This window comes from Artibeus jamaicensis, unplaced genomic scaffold (assembly GCF_021234435.1).
Source record: "Artibeus jamaicensis isolate MK-2021 breed Jamaican fruit bat unplaced genomic scaffold, CSHL_Jam_final scaffold_537, whole genome shotgun sequence".
NCBI classification, from domain to species: Eukaryota; Metazoa; Chordata; class Mammalia; order Chiroptera; family Phyllostomidae; genus Artibeus; species Artibeus jamaicensis.
Window position 1 is genome coordinate 15120380 of NW_026522047.1, and position 15973 is coordinate 15136352.

The 15973-nt window shown below is 41.6% G+C and overlaps 1 protein-coding gene across 5 annotated transcripts in view; it reads right to left on the reverse strand.

The window, feature by feature from the left end:
• INPP4B (inositol polyphosphate-4-phosphatase type II B) overlaps positions 1-15973 on the reverse strand; it is a 515731-nt gene that overhangs the window by 26967 nt on the left and 472791 nt on the right. The window lies entirely within an intron of this gene.

The following is a 15973-nucleotide window of genomic DNA, read 5'->3' on the forward strand; positions in this document are numbered from 1 at the left end:
TCTCTAAGTGTGGTAACTTACTCAGAACAATCTGTTCTCCTGAGCTGGTATAGATGCTTCCAATAAGCTAATTTAAACTATAATCATTAGCTGAAGACTGTTCACTAAGGCATTTTAGGACATGAGAGTGACCAAGTACGTGTGTGTGTGTAAGACCTCATTCACTAGCTGAACCTTCTAGATTCTTGTCTTTGTCTCATTAATTCAATAAACCATTTTGGTGGACCGACTCTGTGCATTAATAATTCCAAAGTCATAGAAATCATGATGCTGTTATGCATCCGCTTTTAATAGCATAGTGGATTAAAGTTGTCTTGGTAGTTAAATAGACCATTATTAATATTAATACTAATAATCCCTGATTTCTAAGAAGCACCTAACGAGAGTTTCAAACACTGCATCCCTTTTTTTCACTTATAATGATACACGGATGGACTCTGGACTTCGCGTGTAGTACAGGCCGTGATATAGACAACCATCTACCCCAAATTCATAAAGCAAAGGAGGTCTTTGTCAAACAGCAAACTTATTTCTTATCCTTTGTCTGATTCTCACATATGCATTAAGACTAGATGAAATAGTGCCCATTAAATTCTTAAAAATGCTACAAAAAGGGAAGTACCTTTATGTTTGAGTTCACTGAAGAGACAGAGCTATATACATAATATCCTGGGTCATCAGGGTTTGTAATTATAAAGTCATCATTTTAAATCATAAGTGTGGTTAACAGTATTTGTCCAATGTCATAAAATCTTATTTAATTATCTACAAAACTGTTTCTCTCTTACAGAAAGTCTTGTTCTATGGAAAGTAATGTGAATCCTTTAACAAAAACTACAAAATAATTACTATTTGAAGAGTTTATGAGTTGGAAATCCTTTTTAAATGAGAGAGGCTTAAAGTATAAACACTGCTACTGTAAGTACATTTCATTTTTAAAAATTCAAGCCACAGAAGATGTTACATGGTGAATCTATTTTCAAAAATATTAATCTTTTGAGGAAACTTTGATTGTAAATTGGATGCAGTGGTTCATGAAGCAGGTGATGTGGTGCCCGTATAAGTTCAATTCCACTAAGGAAGTGATGGGAAGATGAAGAAGGTCAACGAGAAGGACTTTTGAGTCTCAGGACAACCCAAGCTCCAGGCCCCAGAAAGAAAGATACTACCGAATGCTTTGGCTGGTACCAACCAAAGGTGAGTGAAGAGCAATGTGGCCCAAAGACACACAATTATTTTACAGGGAAATTCACAGCTTCTAGTACTAAATTTGGAAATCTAAGTCTGCAAGGGGTTGGTAACATTAATATTTTATGTCCACAGTTAGGTTAGGATACACTGATGAAGTTGGAAGCCTGCTGTCCTCTAGTCGCATCTGGAAAGCAGAACACTAGCGACAAGCCCAAATTAAGGAGATGTGCCAACCTCGAGCTGAACTTTGCAACTCCAGTGCACCTTTGGTCTCAACCTAGTTACCTGGGGACCCTAACGTTTTTAATCGGAGAAACTTTTCACCCCTTACCTGTCAACCATACAAATGACTGAGAAGTAAAAAAAAAGAAAAGTTAACAGGATGCAAGTTTTTCTTTTAAATGTTGTTATACTCTGTTGTGTCAGGGCACCTAGATTGCAAAATGACAGGTGCCATGGAGATAACCAATTACAGATGGGGACCTACGACTACATCATCAGGTAACAATCCTACAGTTAGGAGATGTAGCATGTGTCCTGGGAATACTTAAAACGATAAAAATATTCCATTTTAATATGAGGATGTTAAAACATTAAAGATCAATCATTAGCTTTTTCTATCTGCATATTTTTTACCTGTTTGTTTTATTCTAAAGTTACAGAAACTTAATTCTGTAATTAAATTCTTCATTGGCTTCCGCTTGTACAATTGTATTATTCTTCCTCTCCAGGGTTGGTAAATGCTTGATGGCGAGAACTAATGCAAAACTTCATTCAAGCCAGTGGCTGAATGTATCCATTTCCACTCACGATTCAAAGCAGTGAAGTCTCAGCAGCTATGTTATATGCAAAAGACATTTTGACACGCACACCCCCAGGGTTGGGCTGGAATTAAGAGGTCAGTCAGCACCGACATGGATGTTAACAAGCCCCTACGCCACCAGAAATCCATCTGCCTGGGCACAAAGCTTATGGAAATGCTCACATCCCCACACGCAAAGGATTGAGGCATAAAATCCAGAACTGGTAATATTGGTAATATTCTCTTTCCTTGAGCTACTGATGCATAAAATTATATCAAAATTCGCTTTCTTATTCCCTAAAACTTTCTGCAAATCCATTCTCCCTGTGAAGTGCTCTTTTTGCTTCTTTTTAAACATTTCGAGAATCCACCATGCCTAAGTTACAGTAAAAATACAACGGATACACATATAGTCAGTCCATTATTCCTCAAGACCCAGCTCAAATGCTCCAGACGGCAGAGGGTCCCAGCGTCCTGCGGGCAGTCAGAGTCCTCTCCGTTCCACCCCGAAGCCATTCACCGCAGGAGGCTCCACATTTCTATTTGTGTGTGTCCCCTCTCTCTCTCTCACCAGACTGGAGTTATCTTAGGGCAAGAGGCGTATTTTACCTACCCAATGTGCCTTAATGAAAAGCACGTGAAAATGCACTAGAGTCAAGGTCCTCCTAGAGAGCCAGCGTCGCCCTTTCTGACGAGTGCACTGCACACGGGCCGTGTTCGTGCTGGTCAGTAACTAAACGGGTTGGGTTAAAGTTGATCGCTGAGATCACTAAGTCTTTAGCTTCAGTAAATACTGGAAGCTCATTAGCACAATACGGAGAATTAGAGTAATAGTTATTTGTACACGGATTTGATACTTTCATCGGTTTGCACTATCAAAAAGACTTTGAAAATGAGGATTCATTCTGATTTCATGGACCCATACGAGGAAAGACAATCCTTCATTTTCACAAGTGGTTTTAAAATAAACATCATCCTATCAATGGGCTTTTATTTTTTGGATCGTGACTTCTTTGTTTTTCTTTCCTTAGAGTATATTTTTGAAGAAGCTACATCGGGGCCAATCTGTCGTCTCTTCCGCCAGCAAACACTAGTTCGAGAGTACACTCTCCAGTTCAATATTGCATTCCAAGCACTGCAGAGAGGATGACTGGGCCACTCTCGCCCAACAACTATGAACAAGAGGCTCAGAAGGAAAGGTTTGAGATTTTAGAAAACCAAACAGTGAGACTAAAACAAAATTCTATTTGATATAAGTAATATTTTTAATATAACGAACACATTTGGCTCATGTAGGAAAATAAGTGGGGGGGGTCGTGGACAGACTCAGCATATGACAGACAGTCTGATCACCTGGAGGACACCGATGTCTTTGTGCATATTCGGGTAAGTGTTTCAAGACCTGGAGAGTCACACAAGTGAATTTCTGGTTTTTCTTAAGGTCACTGCTGTCTCAAAAATCGTAATTCGATAAAATAATCTACTTGTAATGATTATTGTCAATACGCCCCAATCTTAAGCCTCTAACAAAACAGGCTGATGTTGCTAGAGTAACCAATCGCTTTTCAAAAAAAAAAATCAAGAAGTATCAAGGCTCTTGTGGGGGGAATATATCCTTCCTTAATGTCCCTGTCTCATAACAATACCAACTTAAAGGTCACCCTCTCTCTGTAGCCCTGACAGTGCCCCACAATCACCACCAATAAATTAACTGTAGCCTTCTCTATGTCTCCAAAATCCTTTTATACATAATATACTAAAACCTTAACCCCTCATTATGCAGATCATATTTGAATGTGATTCTCTCCCAAGAGGTTTTGAGCTTTTTGAGGACAGGGAACACCATATTCATGCGTGTATCTTCCACATGAAGCATGATTCTGGGTAAGTCGTATGCAATCATCTGCACTCCTTTGCCATGAGCAAGAGAGAGCATTCAGTGCATCTGCTCCTTATGGTAAACGGCTCCCACCCTGGTGGAAACATGGCCTAGAATAACATGAAGCAGTTTCTGCAGAAACAATGGATGGGGTTGTGATGAATCGGGATCAGCCTTGGAGACCCTGGGTGGCAGCAGGAGGAAAATGGAGACAGACGCAGGTCCTCACCGTGCCGTTAATGGTCTTTTGTGGTGGTGAGTAGACCCGAGAGGGGAGCATCGCTCCCCCGACCCCACCATGGCATAAAACAGAGCTAGTCTAAGGGGCTGCCATCCCACCTCCTGTGCCCACCCTGGCAGGGAGGGCGGGCCTTCCCGAGGGAAAAGCAGATCCTAGGTAACCGCAGCGCTTTACTGATACCCAGTTCTCTTTGCCTGATGGTTCAGTTGGGAACTGGAATTAACTTGAACCAGTCCAAACTGTCTGATTCACCAATTTTCAAACTGGGCCAACACTTTGTGGGTTGATTCTTAGCCTAAGAACCAGCCACGAATTGGTTCCAGCCACATGCTGTGTATACACAACTAATTGTTGGTTTTGCACCTTCTGTGATTAGTTGTGTATATATAACATACACTTCAAAAAAATTAACTGAAGCTGAACACAGCCTCTCACAACAACACCGGCTGGTACACTGACACAGATGGGGTCCTAGAACACTCACCTAGCAAGGGCAGCCTGTAGTACAAGGGGCCCACCTGCCAGAAGATAATTTGGGGTTTTGGGGGTTCCTTTTTGTATATAATGTGGACATCACACATATTCAGGCCACCATAGTTAACTCAGGGCTAAGGCTGACAAGAGTAAAAATATTCACGTTTCTATTTCATTTCAAAATAGCAATTATCCCAGTAGAGCCCAGGAGAAACCTTGTTAGACAGCAGTGTGCATGGCAATGGACTACGTGTTTCAATTTATTATGCAGTGAGATAAAGTTATTTTAGAAAGATCATGCAATTTAGGGATCTGAAAACATGGAAATAAACACAGATCAAGAGAGGCAGCCCAGGCTGCGAGCAGCGGGGACCTGGAGTGAGAGGGCCTCACACCACTTTCTCGCTGGGTTTTTTTTTTAAGTATTTTATTTATTTATTTTTAGAGAGAGGGGACGGGAAGGAGAAAGAGAGTTAGAGAGACATCAATGTGTGGTTGCCTCTCATGTGTCCCCTACTGGGGACCTGGCTTGCAACCCAGGCATGTGCTCTGGCCGGGAGTTGAACCAGCAACCCTTTGCTTCACAGGCCTGTGCTCAACCCACTGAGCTGCACCAGCCAGGGCTGGGGTTCTGAGTAAGTCATCTCACCCTCTGTCGCTGCTTCCTCGTTTGAAGACTTAGTCCTTAGGATTAAAATAATGTTTAGGAGAGAAAGTATCTGTAAAGTACCTAGAAAAGTATTTGGCACATAGCAAGTGTTATATAATGAAAGGCGAGTGAGGAGGGAAGCAGGAGGAGGGGACGGAGGAGCACACGCAGACCTTTGTTCTACTTTACTCTGTGTTCTGCACATGATATTTAGAACACGGTGTCCAATTCTGCTTTTACGAAGGGCATTAAAAACAAGGAATGCATCGAGCGATGATAGAAACATCTTCTAGGAAGGGCAGGAGTTGTATCTACCTTCATACCTTAAAGGGATTAAAACAATTAAGCAGGGCCCCAGCCGAGTAGCTCAGCTGATTAGCGCATTGTCCCGATACCCCGAGGTTGCCGGTTTGATCCCTGGTCAGGAAACACAAGAATCAACCCATGAATGCATAGATAAGAGGAAGAACAAAAAAGAGACTTTCTCTCCCTCACTCGATCTCCTCCTTCCTCTCTCTCTGTCTAAAATCAATAACTAAAAATAAAATTAAAACATTTAAGCAGAAGACAGCAACCACCTTTAAACCCTGGCAGGCTGACATAAAGGAAGAGATGCTGCCATCCTCTCTGTTGGCCCAGACACAGAAAGGCATTAACGCCCAGAAGTTACAGGGCAACAGATTTCAGCTGAACATGAAAGTACATTTCCTAAATGCATAGCTGTCCAGCCACGGGATGGCTGGTACACAAGCTCCCGGCTACTGGACATGTGCAAGCAAAGGTTATCTGACAACCTGTCAGGGACGCTGTAGAAAGAATTCCTGCCTTCGCTGGCAGGGTCGCTAGATAATCTTTAAGGTCCCTTTCAAATCCTGCAGCCTTAAAATACCATTAATATGAAAAGTCACAAGTGCATAGAAATGGAAGTAGCTTGAAAACTGACTTTTAGACGAGGAACAATCAGGGCTTGAAAAACATTTATTCTGTACCAAAAGCTTGTGGTCCTTCACCAACCCATGAAAAATAACGAGCAAAGTAATCAGTCAGGTGTATTTGGGGAAGGTCGATATGTCAACTTACAGTTATTATTCTTTTCTCAGGTTGTCTCATTTCAATAACACACAAAAAAGGTGGCCTTAGGTTTTTTCCTCAAACACTGAGCTCTAATGTTGCTCCAGCAAGTCTGCGTAAATTCTCGCTGTTGCTCAGAGATTTCTGGCTCAGGAAGGGAAGGCTGGTCCCACTGCCTGAGGCCTGTGGGCTCATTGCCACCACGTTAGATTCCAGGGGCAGAATCTCCGGCTGCAAGACCTTCCTCAAAACCTAACTGGAGGGCTGTTACAAACTCAGGAGCAATATCTAGACTTAAAAACAATTACGTTGTTAGACGTTACCGTAACAGATAGTGAGGCGTCGGAGCAGGAGATATCTAGCATCCTTCCAACACCGACTCAATGGGAGGGTGTGTTTGTGAACCTCAGGGCTATATATCCTGATGGAAGTGGGGAAAACGATGCTCACGACACTTGCTCAGATTCTGTGATAAAACTTTTATCCTTTCAAAAATTTTTATTTATTTTAATTGTTGTTCAAGTACAGTTTTCTGTCTTTTACTCCCATCTCAGCCCACCCCTCAGTGCTCCCCACCTCCCTTCCATCCCCCCCACCGCCTTAGTTGTTGTCCATGTGTCCTTTATACTTGTTCCTGAAAACCCTCCTCCTTTCCTCCTGAAATTCCCTCCCCTCTCCCCTCTGGTCCCTGTCAGCCTGTTCTGTATTTCAGTGTCTTTGGTTATATTTTGCTTGCTTATTTGTTTAGGTTCCTGTTAAAGGTGAGATCATATGGTATTTGTCTTAAGTTGAGATACTATATTTTGCCCTTAGGTATCTTGGTACCAACTGAAGTATTAGGCCACAAAATGATAATGCTGCAAAAGGTTTCTTTTCTCTATAAATAAGAATTCTGCTTCAACAGTTATTTTATTTTATTCTTTTGCAGGGGCATGGCAAGCTATCAGATCTCTGAGCATTTCTCCTAGTGGAGAAATCAACATCTGTGGGGACTGCAGGCTGCCTCCCTTAGAACCACTGCCTCTCTCATCTGCTGGGGGAAATGTGCAGTCCAGACGATCAGTGCAAGCAGGAGGCTTACGTCTGTTGGGGAGAGAGAGCCCCCCCATGCCAGGAAGACCTTCCCCTCCACCCTGGGCAAAGGGCTGCAAGAGTCAGCGATGAGAGTTGACACGGGCTTTACCTTGTCAAAGCCCACATTCATCAGAAAGCTGCCTTTTCTCTCCGATCCTCTGCACACACAGGTCCAGATCCCATCATGATTCTTTTTTACTGATTGTGACAAAATTAGTTAAGTCAGAATTCTGCTTTCACACCCGATCAAACTCCAGGAGAAAACTGGTCTTGGACAACATATTGGCAAAATGTGCTGACACTATTTTAATATATAGAAGGTAAGAATATTCAAAAGATACTCCCAAATCAAGTAAAAAAGTTTTCAAAGACATGCCCATAGATTCATTTTCATTAGTACTAACCTGTCAGTATCCCAGAATTCTTAAGGCTTTTTGAAAGTATCAAATATTCCTTTTACCCTAGAATCTATTAGAACATTGTTAGTGTATCCTACTTTTGTTTACTCAAGAAATGTGGGCAAAGGTGGCAACATAAACAGACACATGCACTGAAAAACTATACACAGCAGACAGCGAAGGTCATTCACCTCACCACAAACAGAAATGGAACAGTTTCCAGTTTCCATCCTGGTCTGAAGCCATAACCTGGGCAATGTAACGTTTTAACTTATCAAAGAACTTCAAGGACTGCAATTCTGGGGAGGCTATAACTGACTATGGGAATATCAAATCATACTGTTTTCTAAAAGGACATCCATTCAACCCCCACATACAGCCCCACCACTGAGAAGTCATTTCCAGTCATGTGCAGTATCTACTCGTATGATCTGTCCAGAAACTACACAATTCGTTAACAACTTTACAGTTATTAAAATGCACGGTCAGGTTGCATCCATCCAGTCAAACCACAGATGATAAGAGAAAGAACTCAGCAAGTGCTCTCTGGGTTTGCTGCCAACCAGGGCAGGTCTCGTCAGCTGCCTCGGCAGCCTTTCGACTTCACGACCGGGTAATACTTAATCATACACACTTTGTACATATGCAGTGAGATTTTCATCTCTGGGGAAAAATAATTTTCTGTAGCGACTGGAGTTTTTGATAAATGTATCTCTTTCGGGAGCAGCTACAGTCAAGTCAGCTCCATCTTGTGAAGAGAAGGGCGGCCCCCCCACCTTTTCTGGCAAGAATGAAATCTCCTGGCAGCTCTGATACGCCTTCCTCTCACTTTTGTTCCAGTTTCTCCAAGAGAAAAAAATATTTATCACAAAAATCAAATAAAACTATCTGTGTTATATAAATTCCATCTCTGAATTTATGTTATGGAATTAAATTATGAAACAGAAACTGAGGAAAAGATGGTATCTCTTGTATTTCTATTTTCTAGAACAAAAGATCAGTCAAGGTGATTTGCAAACTCTGAAGCATATAAAAATATGCTTTTGTTTTCTCAAATAGTTGAGAAGATGGGTATCATTTAAAAACACAGAAACTAAGATGTAAGAGACTAGATTTTTTTGCATTTTGTGAAAACAGTAAATCAGTGTTATCCAACTTGGTTTGATGGGTGCTGAGAGCAAGTTTGGGAAGGGTCTTGAGCTTAGGAGAGAAGGATGCTTGATGTAAGTTTATTTTTAGTATTTAAGTCCTGCCTTGGTTTCAAAAAGAACTTAAGGCGGTTTAAATGGCTACATAATATTCAGTAAGATGTCAAGAAAGAAAAGTGAGTAACAGTAAATGCAAGGGTTAGGTTATAAAACAGAATGGGAAAGGGGGCTACTGCACCTAAAAACAAGAGCCCATTGGAGTGTGCTGTACATTTGCAGTCGATGGATCACAGTCCTGGCCCTGTGCATTTTAATAGTCTCTGCAAAAGGGGAGGTGCACAATTAATGCACCCACGCACATGCACACAATCACACCCAGCTCCCCAAGCCTACCCCAACTTATGCATGCATGCAGCAGAGTTGTTCTCAATAATTATAAGTCTGAAGTTCTTGCTATAGTAACAAATGCAAAGAATCTTCACGAAAAGGGAACTTTACAAGGTAATGAAAATTGGTCCTGGCTGGCGTGGCTCAGTGGATTGAGTGACAGCCTGAGAACCAAAAGGTCACAGGTTCAATTCCCAGTCAGGGCACATGCCTGGGTTATAGGCCGGGTCCCCAGTTGGGGGTGTGTGAGAAGCAACCAATAGATATATCTCACACGTCAATTTAAAAAATTTTTTAAAATAAAAAACAAAATTGTCTGCCAACACGGATAAACCTTGAAAATATTATGCTAAGTGAAAGAAGTCCTTCACAAAAGACCACACAGTGCATGATTCTGTTTGTACAAAATGCCCAGAACAGGCCGAGGCGAGCGGTTGTCTCTGGCGGGGAGAGGGACATTGGAGAGACACTGCGAATAGCCATGGGATTCCTTTTGGGTTCTTCTAGAACAGGTTCTAACATTTGATTGTGTTGATATCAGCACAGCACTGTGCATATACTGAAAACTACTGAATTGTGTACTTTAAATGGGAGAAGGGAATGGGATGGTATGTGTAAGTAACTTAGATCTCAATAAAACTGTTAAAATGTGCAGCAGCAGCAGCAGCATCTGGAGAGCTCATTAGAGCACTGATCACTGGCTCCACTCCTGAAGGTCTGGCGTGAAGCCTGAGAATCTGCAGTTCTAGAAAGTTCGTGGGTGATGGTGCTGGCGCTGGCCTGAAGAACACATTTTGAGAACTAGTGCATAGACAATGCCCGAATGGGCTCTTTCTTCGACTTTCTTCTAGTTGTTTGAGGATGTCACAGCAACACCCAGTTTAGGAAAAACAATTCAGTGAGAAGCCATTATGACAAAGAAGCAGCAATAATCACAACAGTGACAATCACCATTACAGGGGCATCAACAGCAGCCACACGGCATTTACTATTTACTGACCCGGACGATGTAATGAGTCAAGGGCTTCCATGAGTGTTATTTAGTTTAATCCTCACAACCACAGCTCTGTGAGATAAGGAAGTGATGCTGGTAAAATGACCACTTCATCCTTCCATATCCTGTTACCAACTTCCTTTGATACGTAGTTTCACTTTACAGACAAAGAGCCTCAGGGATCTTGGAATTTCATTCCCACTAATTAGTGGAGAGTCAGGTGGTCCTGACCACCTCCAATGTCCGTGCCCTTAACCATCACTCTGTACTCACTCAGCCTGCTCTCCACTGAGCTGGCTTCATTGTTACATTTTAGAGGATTCAAGGCAGTGATTCCCCCCCAAACAATACTGTGATACTTAACAAATGATTTGTTGCTAGTAATAAATGACTACTTTTACAAACAACATGCTTTAGAAATGAAACTCTTGATCCCTGTAATGATGTCATTCGCATGCACATGAATTCTGACCGACTCAGTGAATGGAAGGGAACAGGGTGTAATTGTGCATAATGTATTTTTTCCATAGGACTTGAGACCATTACCCTTTGAGCATAAATGTATTGTACTGGACATTTGAACTTTCCTGTCATCTGTGATCTTCCAACCTGTAGAAAAGTTTGCAATCTTTTAGCTGCTTCTCTATAAAAACTATGACCTCCCAGGCCAGGTTTCATTAAAGAATGTTCTGTGGAGATGGCGTGCTGTAATCACAATTCAGTTTAGGAGGGCTGAGACCCTTCTATGACTGCATTTATCAGAGGATAGTAAGCACTCTGATGAAGGCAGACAGCACACTAACTTCGCATTGCATAGTGTTGGATTTATTTTCACGTGTGTTAAGACAAACACACCAGGCACCTCAAGTGCGTGGATCCTTGGTGGCTGACAAATGGCTGTTCATGTGACATGTGGAAAACTCACTAGGTGGTTAAATGAATGATCGCAATCTGGGGAGCATCCTAATATGGGAACTGGATGCCCAAACCAACTTGTAAACTTTTAAAGTAAACAAGACTTGAGACAGAACCTCGATATTTGTTTCACATGCCCAAGTTAACTCTGAGTTGCTTTACTCTTTGAACACAGTATGGTGTTCAGGGGTTCGCTTTGGTTCCTGTGTCTCAGTCTTCCAGGAACATAAACAAACTTTGTAGATTTTGGCGTGACTGTTCTGTACAGATTGTTCAAGCCCGGGCTGCCTGCATCTCAGGCTTTTGAGTAAGAACAAGCCCTTTCTAGGACTAGTTCCTGCTACAACTCATTTTCCAAGTGCGAAGGCATCAGTCATCTCGCTAATAGCTGATAGGTTTCTGCCCACGTGGTCTCCTGAGATGGGGCTCCTGGCTTCCTTAAGTTGCTGGTGAAGCCTGTGGGCGTTCCGGAGTTGGGCCCCCACACGTCCCACTGCTTGAGCACTGGGACACTGTTATCAGTGGAGCACAGACAACCCCTGTTCCAGGTCAGCGGCTCCTTGATCCCCAAACCTTCTCTGCCATGATCTTGGAGAGATACGCTAAGCCTTTTAGAAACCAGGTATCAATCCTGAGACTTCTCTTCTGAGACCCTGAAGACCAGGGAAATCCCTCAATTTCAGGAGGTTCAGGGGAGGGATGTTCAGAGAAATGGGGGATGGGGAGGGAACACAGAGCACAGGTGACATTTACTAAGCAGAGCTGCCCTGGTCCCCTGGGCACGGGGACTTTAGGTACGTGCTCCCATGTAACGACGCCTACAGGACGGACAGACACTGTTATCCCTCGTTCACAGACCAGGAAACTGAGGCCTGGAGATGGAGGAACTTGCTCACAGGTGCACAGATAATGGCATTAGGGTGCAGACTCTTAACCCCAGGTGCTCCTGAGATTAAAAACCTGAGTTTGTGGCAGAAGTTAAATTTATTTTAACTACCTGCATTTATATTTATATTTGATTTCATTTAATTGAATAAAAAATATCCCATACACTTATATGTCTAGGTCCTCAGTGAATAATTTCAAGAATTGAAAGCAACGACTTATTCAGAATGGTGTGTATAAAGTAGGTAGCTGCTGTGGGCGATGTGCTCAGTACAGGGTCTTCAGTTACAAATACTTAGAAAACAAATATATACCAAGAAACTTAGGGAGAAGAAATGGACCTCAAAACCACTACTTTTTTGGTAATAAAATATAATGACACACGTAAATGTATGAAGAAGCGTGCCTAGATTAGCACACGCATTTTGTTCAAGGAGGTGAGAGTTTTTTCGAAGAGGCAGGTTATGGTGATCATTCCAGTAGGATCAATTCTCTACTGATGGCGCATCTGTGGACATCTTAAGAGTTACTTGCTCCACTATGATTTTTAAAGAAGTGTATTCTTTGCAGTATCTTTTACCCTACAGTCAGCGGGAGTAAAAAAACATCCTAAATGGGGTGGTTGTCATGTAATTATTAGCAACCCCAAGATGACAGTCACTCCATTTGGGCTTATTACTGTTATTTGTCACAGATGAGAGCTGAAGTGATGAGGCAAACACACCACAGATTCTCAAGGGAAGAGAGAACACTCAGTGACAATGGGAAAGCTATTCTCACTTATACTGTTCTGCGCAAACACATCCTTTTCAAAGAGTCAAGAAATACCGAAAAGCTTCAATTACCTATGTCTGCAATGCTTATTATTCACTTTAGTATTTGAAATAGGGCATAATATTAAAAAATAGCAGTTCTCCTCTGTCTAGTACCATCAAACTAGTACCAGCAAAGAAAAATAAGCCAAAGTAGAAACAAGACTAAGAAAAGAAGAAAGATGTTTTTCTACTTCAACACAAATGAACTACATAATTAGAAGGTGATGCCAACAAAGCACTTCTTACTCATATTTCCTGTGAGCAAGTCACAAGAAATAAATAAAGCCTTTACAGATATCAATTAATGAAAGGTCACTTACTTATAAAGCAGAATATTTAATAAATTATGTTCCCCAACGTAAAAATTTCAGGTGCAGCAGGTTGAGAACGTGACATTCAACGAGATCATAAAACTCCATAAGGATGATGGGCCTTTTAGTCTCTCTCTATGAATTAAATATTTACTAAAATAGAATGATTAAAGCCTTGTATCTTAAGGGTGATAAATAGGTTGTAGGCTGAAACACACCTTGATTAATTTTACTAACGACATATCAGCCATCTTAATTTTAAGCAGCCATTAGAAGACAACAGATTGAAGAGGAATGTAGCATAAGGAAAATAAAAGTTAGAGACAGACAAGTAAGTAATGGTGTCACCCTGTTATACAATATGAACCCATAATTCCAGACTTCCTATAAGGGAGGTAACAGTGCCCTGGCATATTCATTTCAATTTACTTCTTAGAGCCAATTAAATTTCCCGACACAATGATTTTTTGGATAAAACATGACGTTCTATGACTCAATCAAATCTGGTGCTTTAATTCCAACCCTAATGATTTATGAATCAAATGGAAGGGTGAAATCCCTACCAGAAATGCTTCTGAAAGTGCAGTAGGATGAGGTGGCATTCAATGGAGATTCCCTAACATAAAACTAAATGCTGATACTGCATTCTCTCTTTCTTTAAAAAAAAATCTGCTGATTACACAGCCACCATTTTGTAAATATCTGCTGTGGAAGATCAAGGGAGAATTTGACAATACACACACATGTCGAAATTCAAAGACAGAGTTCAGAGACTGGCTTATAGTCTTACCACAAAGCCATTCAAATCGATTACGGCAGTGTGTCTGGTTTCAGTGAGGCAGACCTGAGTCAAGTGTTCTCAACCCTGGCTCCATTCCAGAAGCTAGTTTGTCGTGGGACTCCTGCCATTAACTTTGGCACCCCAGGGTTTCAAATGGACCATGAGGGTTGAGAATCATTGTTTTGGTCTCACAACACAGGCAACTACTAAGAGTTCCTTACAGAGTCAGATGTGCTCAGACCCCTTGCTAACTTTCTAGTTTGAAAATGGCCTTCTTCCATTTCAGTCAGACTGTAACTAGAGGCTAATGTCGGGAGTGTGCAGTTGCCAAGGAAAACTGGATATGTATTCATAGAATATTGATTGAGAACCTACTATCACTAGGCATTGTTCTAGGTACTGGTGTCCTTTCAGTGAACAAAGAGAAATGGAAATACCTATTCTCGTGCAGCTTATTCTGGTGTGGGGGTCTGTAAATAATCAGATAGATAAAGCTTTATTTGTTTCTTTTTATCAACAACAGTTTGCTCATCTATATATAATAATTTGAAACTTTTACAGAGACAATAAAATGGGAAAATTTAATATAGATAAGGGAAAAATAAAAGTAGGAAGGCAGTGATATTGCAACCCCAGTGAACTTAAAAAGAATTCAGACCAAATAGCCTGAAGTGTGGCTAGAATAATTCAAAGGTAAAATAAAAATTGCAGGTGATGTTAAACAAAAATTTAAAAAACACTCCAATACATTCAAACACATAAAAACTAAAGGCCTTTAAAACAGTGATTATGATGTGCATTTTAAAGGCACTGGATGGAGGGGCCCCAGAGTGTGGAGTAAGAGGCTCTGCCAATCCTCTCCTTCCCCAAAATCATGACCCTGGAAAATGTTGTCAGAAATAACCATTACCACCACCTGAAACAAATAAGGAACAAGTTCGCCTTCCAGACAGCTTACGTTGGTTGAATCAGTTCAGTCCTCGGGTGCCTCTGGTCTATCATATCATACGTCCCTGCTCTCCTCTCCAGCCCCTTTGTCCATCTGCAGTGACACTTTCATCCTTTTTATGCACGTTAAAAGATTTCACCCTCTGATTCTAAATTTCCCCACTAGTCCTGATAGATTTTTGAAAAGAGAGATTACTTCTGAAAGAAGTTTTTTATATCAACCAAATGTGTTTTATATGGCTCAGATGTTCATGTCAGTCCTGTAGGACATCCTCGTACATCTATCAGAAAATCGTGATAGAACAATTTCCCGAACAATGGAAATGGCAAGAAACATGCAAGGGGGTGAAACAGAGAACTCGAACCTCTCATTAGTGGGGAAAACACACAGGCACAGGAAGCAGCAGAGTCTCCCTTGGAAGACCAGAGCAGTTAAAAAACAAGCAGAAGCTGATGGCATAAGCAGCCCTTTCCAGACAAGCACAGGACGTCCCTTTCTGGGAGCCAGGCGCCCGCCCCATGCATCCTGGCTTGGTTCTGCATCAGTCTTTGCGGCAAAGAGACGATTTTGTTTAACTTTTTAATTAACGTGTGTCCTTGCTGACAGACATTGGGAATGGGGCACTTTTTCCTTCCCATTATGGCTTTGACTTTAGATTTAATTACTGTGGAAATGAATCAAGAGACATGACTCCGGGCACTGCATTTTTAATGTCAGCGGAGCACCACTGTTAATTCTCTATTACCAGTGCCATCCCATCTGCACAATGCATGGTGTGAAAATAATTGTCCGAAGGAGGTTACCCACCTGGACCCCCTGCAACCCATGGGAAGATCACCCGTAGTAGCCGTTTGGAAAGGTTTTCTTTGGATTGTGACTTAGTTTTATTCTGTGCACGTTCATAACCACTTACAGACAAAGACACTGTGCTCATCAAGTATGGCATCTGAAAAGACCAGAGCCTGTTAACTTAAGTCTAAATGAGTTAACGAAACAGAATCTCCATGCA